Genomic DNA, 13,528 nt, shown 5'->3' on the forward strand with positions numbered 1-13,528 from the left:
GTTGAAATGCGAGCAAAACAGCTGTTGTTATCTGATTCGGTTGTTCATAGCAAAACAGCTGTTTCTTGATTGGTTGTTTATGGCTGTACACGTTTGTTTCTTCAGCTTATTTAACTAGAAGATGGGAAAAATAAAGAGATGGAGGAAAAGAGGTTAGACTATTGTAATTTGGTCTCACATGGAACACAAGATACATGATAAAATCATTTTTAAGGGTGAAAATTTTGGGATTGCACGATATGCAAGATAACTGCATTACATAGTAGGGCAATGTAAATCATTTTTTATTATAAAAATTTATTTAACCATGAAAATCCAGGAATTGGTGAATTTTCCTTGATAATATTGGAGATGGGGCCAGGTTCCACAGCAAAACCCGCAACTAACTGAAGCTGCAAATGCTGAACCGTAATATAGCGAGGGTCCACTGTACCTATACACCCCTCTAGAATGCCCCCCTTGTAGTAGGCTATATGAATTTTTAACAGCATTTCCTTTGCATTTTTCCACCTTTGCACCATTGAAAACTAAAAGGCTTTTTACTCTATTCATTTTTATTTATCTGTGTATACATTCACGTAGATTTTGGTGGGGTGGAGTTAAATGTGGATACTGCCAAGTCGCAAACAGTGCAAATGCAGATACAGCAAACGAGGAAATATGAAATTTTCATAGGTATACAAACCAAAACCTTATTTCATATCTCCCATCTCAGCCACCTTTCTTTGTTTGTCAGGCCAGAAGAAGAAGTGGTGCTTGGTGATGGCATGTGAGTGAGGGGAATTCCCTTACTCACCCTTCTTAACCACCAGTTACCCCATTTGCAACTTGCACTGAAAGATACTCCTTCATAAAAAGCTCTGGTTTGTATGGCTCTGAAAAAGTGTGTCATATTTGAGGAAATGTAGCAGCACATTTAACCTTCCAAGACTGTCATCAGTGTTGCTGGTCTTAATAGCTACTCATGTGTTGTATCTGTAGTAACAATCAGTGAAACTAATTTGAAGACTTTCATCTCTCTTGAAATCATTACTCAGTTCACCCTTACTATGTTTTCTTCTTATTGTCTACTGGATAATATGGTGTTATGTATATGTGGATCACATGTAATTAAGCATTTACTGTACCGTATACCCTTCCTACTGTTACCCCACAAAAAATTCTTATGCTGGTCTTGCATTTTCTATTCCTGGCCTTTGATTTGTTAATAAGAAAATGTTCATAAGTAATACTGTAATGTTAAGCTAAGAAGGTTTACAGATGTGAGAGGGAGGGAGTCAATATTAACTGTTAATCTATTGTTGTATCGTTGCCTCAGGAATGTTTCGATGCTGTGTCTGGACAACATTTGGTTAGATTGTATTAATGTTTGGATACTGGCAAATGCACACTTTGTTAATTGGCTTGAGACCTTTATAGGAACCTGAATTAAATTTGGTTATTTTGCTTCAGTTGTGGCATTCTGTTTCCTAACTCTGTTGCATTCTTTGATTTCAGATTCTCCCTCAGAAAAGTCTTCCTCCCTTCATCAGTTTTGAGCTGCATCAAGATTTTGGGAATGCCTCTGTGTTTGATGGTACTACATGCAACATTCCCAATAGCAGTTCTTAAAGTGTAAGAAACAACAGTTAATGATTGTACTCCTACTTTACAAATTACATCAGCAACCAGTAAAATCTGTTGTGAATATCAGATTCATACATCAGCAATGAAATCTGGTTGTAGTCCTTCAAGATATTGTATTTTGTAACAGATTTATTGGATAATCATTTGTAAACAATTTTGTGTTAAGAGTTGTCAATTGAACACATTGTGTTTACAGAACAGAACTAGACAAAAGGCTAAAATGAATCCAGAACATTCTTTAGAATTTCCTTTGAAAAGTGAAACTGAAGGTGCATTATCACTACCTTCCATAAATCAAGAAAACAGCAACATGGCTGCCTTTAGTGAAACCAGTGATGGTGACTCTTTGTCTCTGGATCCATTGATGGACATCAAAATAGAGCCAGAGGTATTCTGTGAGTCTAATGAAGATGATGAATATTCTTATGAAATGAATTCAGTAGTGAAAGAAAAAGATCCAGTAACTTGCAAAAAGGAAGTAAAACAAGAAAGAAGGAATAGTCAGAATGGAGAGAAGCCTTTCAGATCCTCTGACTCTGAGGAAGCATTTTACAAGGAAATTAATCTTTCAAGTCATATCACAAATCCTATCAGAGAGAAAACATTCATATGTAATGAATGTGGGAAAGCATTTTCCCATAAACCAAATCTAACAGTTCATATGAGAATTCATACTGGAGAGAAGCCATTCATGTGCAAGGAATGTGGGAAAGCATTTTCCCAGAAAGCAGGTCTTACACATCATATGAGAATTCATACTGGAGAGAAGCCATTCATGTGCAAGGAATGTGGGAAAGCATTTTCCCGGAAACATCAACTTACAGTTCATATGAGAATTCACACTGGAGAAAAGCCATTCATGTGCAAGGAATGTGGGAAAGCATTTTCCCAGAAACCAAAACTTAAAGGTCATATGAGAATTCATATTGGAGAGAAGCCATTCATGTGCAAGGAATGTGGGAAAGCATTTTCCCAGAAACCAAGTCTTACACATCATATGAGAATTCACACTGGAGAGAAGCCATTCATGTGCAAGGAATGTGGGAAAGCATTTTCCCATAAACCAATTCTTAAAGTTCATATGAGAAGTCATACTGGAGAGAAGCCATTCATGTGCAAGGAATGTGGGAAAGCATTTTCCCATAAACCAATTCTTAAAGTTCATATGAGAATTCACACTGGAGAAAAGCCATTCATGTGCAATGAATGTGGGAAAGCATTTTCACAAACAAGTTCTTAAAGTTCATATGAGGAGTCATACTGGAGAGAAGCCATTCATGTGCAAGGAATGTGGGAAAGCATTTTCCCAGAAACCAAATCTTACATGTCATATGAGAATTCATACTGGAGAAAATCCCATAGGGTTGTAGTCCCATCAATGCACCTCATGTGGTGCAATTTAGGCATTACTTAAGTCTTTGCAGCGTTCCTTCAGCCCCTAGCTGCAGACCCTTTCTGCCTTCTAGTGTACCTCCGTTAATTTTCTCTTCCTTCCATCTTACTTTCCACCCTCTCCTAACAATTGATTCATAGTGCTTCAACTGCTTTGAGGTTTTCATCCTGTTACACATTTCAAACTTTTTTTTTTTTTACTGTTAATTCTGTTTTAGCTCTGAATGACCTCATGAGTCCCATTGCTTGGCCTTTGCCCTAAATTCTATATTGTCTTCTATACAGGAGAGAAGCCATTCATGGGCAAGAAATGTGGGAAAGTGTTTTTCTTTACAAGTGGTCTTACAAATCATATGAAAATTCATACAGAAGAGAAGCTGTTCATGTGCAAGGAATGCTGGGAGGAATATTTTGGTTAAATTACCCTTGCAAGCCATAAGAGAATTCATACTTGAAAGCATTTTCAAGGAAACATCATCTTACAAGACATAGATGAGCCATACTGGAGAAAGGCCTTATATGTGCAAGGAAATATGGGAAGGTTTTTTCCACTAAAATTACTCTTACAAGACATGAGAATTCATACTTGAAAGAAGCCATTCATGTGTAAGAATGTGGGAAAGCTTATTCCAGGAAACATCTTATAATTCATCTGAGAATTTGTACTGGAAAGTAGCCATTTACAGTAGACCCTCAATTATCTGCTGTAATATATCCAAGACTCTTGTAGAGATTGAAAATTTGTGGGTACGGTAAAAAAAAAAAACACTTCACAGATTAAAAATGTCAATTACTGTATGTGGAATGAATCTTACCTGCTGTTAAAGTTAGCTTACATCTTTGCGCCATTAGGTGCGATCGGCATACAAAATAAAAAAAAAAATAATGCTTGGTTAACCCTCTATGACTGTCTCTGTAATCACCCGTTTCCCACCAGGTGGCGCTGGAATGTTTACGTTCGTGTCAGAATTCTTCATGCCGTGCCCTTATGCAGGCAATGTAAATCAGCATTAGTAATAATTTTGGTGATTTTTGGCTTATTTTCTCCTGTACAGCATTGTGCTTGTTTTCTGTTCATGCATTATGTCATCTACAACAAGCAGAGATGAAAGCATCAGGCTGTATAGGAAGGAGTTTGTGGAGACTGAATGTTTTGGTTGAGCTTGACCACATAAGCTGTATGTTAGCCTAGCTGTTGAGGCACGATATCCTTCTCCCCACACTCTTCACACAGAGAAGTTGAGAGTTGGGAGGGTAAATTGGACAGTTGTTATGCAAGGAGGCCATGGAGCCATGGGCATTTCCAGCCTCAGACAGTTTGCTTGGTTGAACATTGCTTCTCTGGCCACACTAACCCACCATCCTCATTCAGTGTGGTAGTCAGCTAACTTTAAGAGTAGGTAAGATTCATTCCAAATAATCATAATTTCCATGATGAAATCAATTATTTGGATTCTTACCTACTGTTAAAGAGGAAACCCACCCAGCCTCCCCACATCTTAGTGAGTGGTCATGAAGAATGCTGACAAGAACCTAAACATTCCAACGCCACCTGAAGGGAAACAGGTGATGACAGAGACAGTCATAGAGGATTAGCCAAGCGTCAATTAAAAAAATTTTTGTATACCAATCACACCTAATGGTGCAAAGATATAAGCTGACTTTAACAGTAGGTAAGTACTGTATCCAAACAATTAATTATATCATGAAAATTATAATTTTGTACCTTTTGTTTTTACCTGTTTTGTGACTTTAGTACTGTATAGTATATGCTTATAAGCAGTACAGAATACTCTACAATACAGGCAGTCCCCGGTTTACGACGGTGGTTCCGTTCTTGTGCCGCGTCGTAAACCGAAAATCGTCATAAAGCGGAACGACGGCATACAATGCCAGAAAATTGTATAAAAATTTGAAACAAAAGTTATGAAAGCCTTACTTTTAATCCTTTGGGTATACTGCATGTTGTTTCTTGATGTTTTACCTACATTTTGATGTGGTGTGTATCCAAAACTGGTGGTTCTGAAATGTAAAAATTTACAATTTACTACAAAGTACAGTAAATCCTGTATGCAGTAAAGTATAGAGTACTGTACATATATTGCACAAAAGTAAAATACATGTTATACAGTAACACAGGTGTACAGTACACTGTACTGTACTGTAATTTATACCAAAGAGTTTATAAAAGATAAAAAAAAAAGTGAATTCCTTACTTTTATTTTGGAAACCCCGTGCTTCTTAACCCTGGAAAAATGGTGTGGCCTCATGATTCAGGGGGATTCTGGAATGTAAAAATTATTATTAGTGTACATATAATACTGTACAGTAGTCCTGCATGCAACAAAGTACAGTACTGTACTGTATAAATACAGAACAGTCAGTATTTTACAGTAGAATAATAAATATATAAAAATTATAAAGAGTTAGGAATTCCTTACCTAATTTCAGTGATTGTCAAAGCTGTTACAAACTGCAGGCTAGGTTGGGGAGATGGAGATTGTATGCGTGGGAGCCTGCAATGATAAGGATAAAATTACTGCAGAGTTTGTACTGTATGTGTTACACTGTTCTGTACCAGTTCAGGTATTGCACAAACCTATGTTCAACAGTACAAAATAAAAATATGAATTCCTGACCTAATTTCAGTGGTTTTTAGAAGATGGAGGCGAGGATGAGGGAGCTCTAGTAAAGGTGCTGTGCTGAGCAGTCTGGAATATTAGAATGAAGACGTTACTTTATATTTATCAAATGTACTGTACATATGACCATTTATAACATTAAAAACAGTGAAGAATTCAATACCTTGAGTGATTTGAAAGATGTAGGCTACATGAGGAAGGTTTTGTACAGTTCCAGTAGAGGTCAGGTTAAAGGTGCATGTCGGTTTGGAATGATAATGTACATGATAAAGATTAGAATAAAGTACTTCTGTGGATTTCATAAACAGTACACTAATTTTATAAAATGTATAACAATTTATAAAACAGAAAGTGTTCTTACCAAATTCTAGTGGTTGGCTTGCTTACTGGGATGGGCATATGGTAGATGAGAACAGGGGGGCTATGGTGTGGCATCTGCAGGTGCTTGGGAGCCTGCAATGAAAAAGATAGAAATGATACTGTACACAGCAGTACTGTACTGTACTGTATAAGTATAATAACACAATTTAAAACAATGTAGGCTAATAGAAATTTCTAAAAAGTGAAGAATTCCTTACCTGGTGGACATGAAATGGGTGCAGGTGCTACTGGTGCAGGTGAATTTGGAGTTGAGCAGGGGACACCTGCCATTTGTGGAATGATAAAAGGTAGAAATTACCACACAGGGGTATGTATGCAATAAGCTACTGTATACAGTTTTATAAAGTGATTTGAAAGAAAAAAGTGTCATGAAATCCTTACCTGATGGGGCTGGAGAGGGGATAAGGTCAGCTGAGTTGGGCCAGGAGGAGGCTGTAACATGTGGATCTGGAATGATAATGATTATGTAAAGTTACAGCAAATACTAAAGCAATAGTGTACTGTACAGGTGGGTGAAGTGCAGTACACTTTTTGTAACATTTATAAAAATTTATAAAACATTAAAAAAAAACATGAAGAATTCCTTACCTGGTGAAGTTGGAGAGGAGACAGGAGGTCCCGTAACTTCAAAACCCTGGAATTCTTCAGGGGAGTCAGGACTGTCATCACTACCAAAGAGATCTGGAATGGCACATAATGAAATAAATTAGGTTATGCGATAGTAAATATAAAATTTGTACCATATGTACAGTACTGTATGTACAAATGATTTCATGCATGAAAATTATAAAAATTAGACACTTAGGAATTCCTTACCTGATAGAGCTGGAAAAGCTGCTGGGAGGTTACTGCAGGTACAGGTTCAGGCTCAGGTTCTGATTCATAGCCAGGTAGAGGTTCTGGGGAATCTGGATTAGAGTCACTTCTGCAATGATACAAATGATAAAATTTATTGGGTTATGCTGTGTATCTACAGTATGTAAATATAAATTGCAGTAACATTTTTATAAATATTATTACAATTTATATTACAGCAGTTAATAAAAATAAAGTTGAGAAATCCTTACCTAGACTAGAAGTGGCAGGTGGTGCTGAAGACTTCTTCACGAAGAAAGAGTCTAGCCTAGACTGCACTTTCTTCTTCAGCTGCTTCTCCTTCAGCGCCTCCCTGTAGCACGTAGTAAGATCCAGCATTCCTCTGCGAATCCTCTCAAACCTGGCAATGATAGGGTCCTCACCCTCAAATGCTGCCAAACATTTCTCGAGGTGAGCAAAACCCTCTGTCAAGCCCTTGATTGTTAATTCCTTGACCTTTGGTTGTGGTGCCTCTTCCTCCTCCTCGATCATCTGCTTCTCCAGCTCAATGAGGTCCTCCGATGACAATTCCTCTCCGTGGGATGCCAGCAGCTCGGTGACATCCTCAGCTTCCAAGTCCAGTTTCAGCCTCTTGCTTAGCCCAACAATTTTCCTTGTCACAGCCTCAACATCTTCCTGCTCAAACCCCTTAAAACTATTCACAAACTGCGGACACAGTTTCTTCCACGCACCATTCAGAGTCGACACCTTTACTTCGTCCCAAGCACGTGCGATGTTCGTCACAGCATCTGCAATGTTGTAGCCCTTCCAAAAATCTTTCAGAGTCAACTCCTAGTTACCTTCAACGGCCCGTAAAGCAGCGTGTATTGTCCTCCTCAGGTAGTATGCCTTGAAGTTAGCAATGACTGCCTGGTCCATCGGCTGTATGAGGGATGTAGTATTTGGTGGTAGATACACCACCTTCACATTAGGGTTCATATTACTAAGATTAGCCGGGTGACCAGGGGCATTGTCTAAGACAAGCAGGACCTTAAAAGGCAGACCCTTCGAGGCACAATACCTTTCCACTGCGGGCACAAAGTGGTCATTGAACCAGTCCTCGAAGACCATCAAGGTAACCCAAGCTTTCTTGTTGGACTTCCAAATGACGGGGAGTTGACTCTTGAAAATGCCCTTAAAAGCCCTGGGATTTTCTGCCAAGTACACTAGCAAGGGCTTAAGCTTCAAATCGCCACTAGCATTTGCCCCAAAGAGTAAAGTCAGCCTCTCCTTACCAGCTTTATGGCCTGGTGCTGACCTCTCCTCCTTAGAAATGTATGTACGATTTGGCATTCTTTTCCAAAATAACCCTGTCTCATCTACATTAAATACCTGGTCAGCAGTGTAACCACCTTCTCTAATTATCTAGCCAAACCACTAGGGAAACTTTCTGCTGCTACGTCATCAGCGCTAGCAGCTTCACCTTGCAACCTCACATTGTGCAAATTTGCACGAGCCTTGAAGCGGTTACACCAACCCCTACTGGCGGAAAATTCTTCACTAGCACTGCCTTCCCCATTTTTCTTCACCACTGCCGCATGCAGCTCCCTAGCCTTCTCTTGAATCACACTCAGGCTCACTGGAACACGCCGTTGGTTCTGGTCTTCCAGCCAGATCAACAATAACTTCTCCATCTCCACTACGTTCTGGCTACGTTGCTTCACGTTAATCACCGTTGCCTTCATTGGTGCAGCGCCTTGCACATGTTTCAGAATACGCTGCTTGTCCTTCACTATGGTAACAACCGTCGTTCTGCTAAGGCTCAAGGCACGGCCTATCTCGGTGTTACTTTCACCCTTCTCCGAACGCTTGATTACGTCGTACTTGACTTCCATGGTGATGCTCTTCCAAGGCTTCTTGGATGCACTAGCATCAGATGATGAACTCTGCCGTTTTGGAGCCATAGTGAAGGCACAATTCACGAAAAAACTGCAGCTAAAGAAAAGCAACAATGAGGCAACGTACCTAACTCTGCGGAGGCAAACACGTGAGTGAGGGAAGGGTTGTTTGGTATTGTTACGGGCGCCTGCGTGATCGACCCAGGAAGGTCGTTGTCCGGTCAACTACCAATGCAGTTACATACAGAGCGCAGCTACGCTCACGAAACTAGTTCCACTTACAAAGCGGCGTAAAAAGCGTCGAAAAAACGTCATAACCTTGCAATGTATTTTAATAATTGTAACCAGAAACTGATTTTTGATGATTACTGTTAAACCAGAAACGGATTTTTTTTATAAATATACATAATTGAAAAGCGTCGTAAACAGGCTGCGTCGTAAACGGGCTGCGTCGTAAACTCGAAACAAATATCGTAAGCCGGCCTGGATTTTTTTAATGAATATATCTGAAAAACCGTCGTAAACTCGGAACGTCGTAAGCCGGGGACCGCCTGTACTGTACTGTACACATAATGAAAACCAAACTCTACAATACTGTGTACTGAATAAATGTACAAAAAAATTACCATTGAAATCTCTCTCTCTCTCTCTCTCTCTCTCTCTCTTTCTCTCTCTCTCTCTCTCTCTCTCTCTCTCTCTCTCTCTCTCTCTGACTTATTTGCATCGGCCAAACTTGAAAAATCTCTTTTTCTTTTATGAAGAATAACATTTGGGGAGAAAGAGAAATGTGCAAATTCAGAGCATCGTGATGCATACATGTGTGTATATGCACATGTATACACATACATATATGTAAACACATGCTTATTTGATACTGAAAGTAGCTACTATTTTGTACTGCATTTTGTTACTTCCACATTAAAAATGTAATAGACATCTCATTTAAATCTTGTTAAAGATGTATTACAGCATTATTGTTATTAATTTGGTGTGACATAAAAAATTTACACCTTCCAAAACATCTTAAGGTACTGGAGCAATCGTATAATATGGGTTGAAACGACTTTTAAATATGTATTGCACCATATTGACTGAAAATACTGATTGATGCAATGATATTAGATACATTTCATGAAAGCAGGGGTGTGCAACCTTTGCAAATGAAGGGCCACCAGTCAAGAATCTCAAGTAGTTGTGGAGGGCCTCACATCGGGCTGTTAGAAAGACGGCCTCAGGGAAAAACCAGCTGCAAAATTAGTCTTGTATTTCTGACATATGGAAAACATTCTGTAGTTACAAAAAGGCTTCACAGGACTTGTGAATGTAATATATAATACAAAATAAAAAAAAATCCTCCTATGACCTATGGCAAGCAAATTATCTTAAGAACTAAGATTCCTAACATCCCCACCCTAAACGAAATATTCTTGATTTCTTACCCAGCTACACATCTGTTTATATGGGAGTAGTAGTCCTGCGGTGCACACGTAGTATTCCTAATGGGTGAAGGCTATAGTGTGTCTACTCGCCTCGCGTCATGAGGACCTCAGGTTGCACAGGTCAGCATTAAAGGATATTAACTTTGTTACAGTACTGTATAACAAGTTCTTACTCTGAATGTGAGCAATTTGTAGAAACAAGGTGACACAGGCCGAGTTCTCTAAGGTATGGAAATCAGTCCTTGAGTGCTGGCAAAAGTGAGAGAGAGATGCAAGATTGCAATTGGCATTACCTTTGAAGGCTAAAAAGAAAGATTACACTTCACGTTTGCCTAAATTGATAACGAGCTTTTAAACCGCAGAGTGAAGCAGAGAGACTGACAGATATTATGTCCAGTAGTTTTGAAATGGCAACAACTGAATGAGCAGGAAACAAGATATAAATGCAACACCTAATCATTTTGTTGTCTCTTTGACTTATATGGGTATGAAGTAACTGTTGCCCCAACGCATTCTGATTTAACGGTTGGGACTGAATGAAAAGTGAACAAGAACTAAAGCAATATGCAGTCTTTTGTTTTGTGTTGTGTGGACAGGCAATACCTCTAAGTGCTTTACTATGCAATTAAGTTTACATGGTACAAAGTTCAGTTGATTTGTTGATTACACGTAAATTACTCTTGTTCAAACAATTATATGAATAGTGTAGTATCTGGTTGCTAACTTTCTGTTGCATTGTCCCATAATAAGGTGTGATTGATGCAATTGTTTAACATTAAACATATTGCATTAAGTGTTTACCCAAGGTTTCAACCATTGATATATGATTGCCTAAGTTGAGGGTGATTATTATAAAGGGTTTTGACCAAGGAAGGATTCCTAAAGTTTTGTATGATATAGGCCTACCATATACATAAATAGTAATAAAGAATAACCCAGAGAGAGAAAGAGAAGTGTGTATTGTAATTGCCTTCAGTATGATTCATATGTGTACTTGAACACATACGTGGTGTAAATATACACATGCAAAGACAGACACTGATAAGTAAGAAAAGTTTGGATGCAACATCACTGGGCAGTTTCTGCTGAGATGTTATTTCATAATGTGTTCTTCAAGTTTCTCAGTTCACTGGTATTGCAACTTCAGAAAAGCCCTTGCTTAATATAAGATCATTTTGTTCATAAATTTAACAGTCTTAAATTCATTGTAACTTTTGGAGTTATCCATCAGAGGGGGCAATGGAAGAGAGAGAGAATGGGAGGACAGACACAAGCAGCCAACGAGAGATCGAAACTTCTGCATATAAACGTGATGAATATGTAAAGTCATCTGTAAAGTCAATTGTGAAGTCTCTGCTGAGCGAGTTTTCTGTGGAAACGTCCCATTTTCTTTGCCTCTACAATTGGTCACGCCTAACGTGCCAGGCCACGCAAATTCAATCATTTAAACTATGTATATAATTGTTTACCTGTTGTCAATTGTGTATCGTGTATTTCTTCTTTCACAGGCATCAAGATTGTATCCGATTTCAGTTCTGTCTATTTTCACATTGTAAAGTGTCCTCGTTCGCTGTATTTATTGTTATTTATTATCGACCTCAGGTCACTCATGCTCCCATTGTATTCGGTGGCACGACGCCAGTCTGCCGCTATATAATATGCCTGGATCATGAATAAATCAGCAGTACTCTTTTACCTGCTCGTTTTTTTGCACTTCTTGCAAATAGGAGAGGCAATATTTAATTCAGCATAAAAAAAAATCTTGTTCAAGAAACAGTTATGCTGTGTTCTTTGGCCCTATAGATAGATAGCACTGTCAGAAAGCCCAGTGTGCTCTTGTGCCAAGTGGAATAACAATAACTCTGAAAGCACCAGCATTTACAGGTTATATAAGGTTATTCACAATATAACTAAAAACCACATGAATAATGTTTCTGATATCTTACAAGCACACGTAAGACGAGCTTGGATGATGCATAATGAAGTAGTCTACGCAGATCAAACAAATAAGCGATGGTCTTTCATGAAGTGACCATTCGTCTCAGTGTTGGGAGCTGGAAGGACATCTGGCTACGTGAGTGTGAATAAAAGGTATTTTAATTATTTCTCTCGCACAAATGAGTCCTTCCAGTGCCTTACGTTAAGAAAAATAAGGCACTGGAAAGACTCTTAGATAGAATGAATAATAGTTACAATAAGGAAGCTTTTTGACTACTTTGAACTGAAAATGTTCCTAAAAGCAGAACAGTAAAAAGAAATATCTGGTGTAGGTCTATCGTTCTAATGGTTGGCACATTTCAAGGTTGTTTATCCAGTTTACGGACGCATATATAACTTTGCTGTCATAATAAAGTTATGTTTATGTTGATGCAATGAAATCTACATGGAGTAAAGTTTGAATGATAACGAAATTTTCTTATATGAAGTTTGTGGACATAGATCTACCCGTAGTGTGGGCTATACCAGGGAGAAAAAAAAAAAAAAGGAATTTTGAAAGCTCATCTTTCTTGTGCTTGTAAGGGTATATTATTGATACAAGCAGCTTGCTTGTAAAGTGTGAAGGTTCTTGTACAATGATATAAACGTTGAAATGGGTGGACTGATGACGATGAGTTGTGGCAGATGGTACTGATGGCACATTCGTTTCCCAAGCATTTCCACTGTGATAATATCACGTTCGTGGAATGGAATATAGTATAGAATTTAGGCCAGAGACCAGGCACTGTGACCAAAGAGGTCATTCATTCAGTACTGAAAGGGAACTTGAGAGTAGAGAGGCTTGGAAGGTCTAAATAACAGGAGGAAAACCTCAAAGCAATTGCACTATGAATGGACGGTCAGTTTCAAAGGAAGTTCATGCAGCAGCAGCAGCAGGACATTTGGGCAACTTTCAGAGTCATTATATTAACACTCGGTTGGTTACCACTCGTGATGTATCGATGGTGAATCTGTGGTTTGCATCGTGGTCTTTGAAAAACCTGAACACTCCCACCAGATGGGGTTAAGGGTGAATGTGAATGTGTGGATCAGGAACCTTGGCTCTAAGAAGAAGAAGAAGAGAGGAAGTAATGACTGAGAGAGAGAACAGAGGTGAGAATGCTGAGATGGATGATGGGAATATCGCTGCTGGAGAGATTGGAAAATGATGAAATAAGAAGAAGAAGAAGAAGAGCAGGCTTAGTAAAGATAACAGAGGTGACAAGAGAGTCACGATTGAGATGGTATGGCCATGTGGTAAGGGAGTGAAGAGGGCTTGGGAAGAAGAACCTGTCAGAGGAAGAAGGTCGAGAGGGAGACAGGAAATTAGATGGCGAGATAAAGTGAAGGAAGATGTGGAGAGAGAGAAGAGGTTTGG

At 38.8% G+C, this 13,528-nt stretch overlaps 1 pseudogene; it reads left to right on the top strand.

Annotated features, from left to right (window-relative positions):
* Nucleotides 1-5,435, top strand: part of LOC136838101 (zinc finger protein OZF-like) — a 143,868-nt pseudogene extending 138,433 nt beyond the window's left edge.
* Nucleotides 5,436-13,528: the final 8,093 nt, after the last annotated feature.

This window comes from Macrobrachium rosenbergii, unplaced genomic scaffold (assembly GCF_040412425.1).
Source record: "Macrobrachium rosenbergii isolate ZJJX-2024 unplaced genomic scaffold, ASM4041242v1 171, whole genome shotgun sequence".
Taxonomy (NCBI): domain Eukaryota; kingdom Metazoa; phylum Arthropoda; class Malacostraca; order Decapoda; family Palaemonidae; genus Macrobrachium; species Macrobrachium rosenbergii.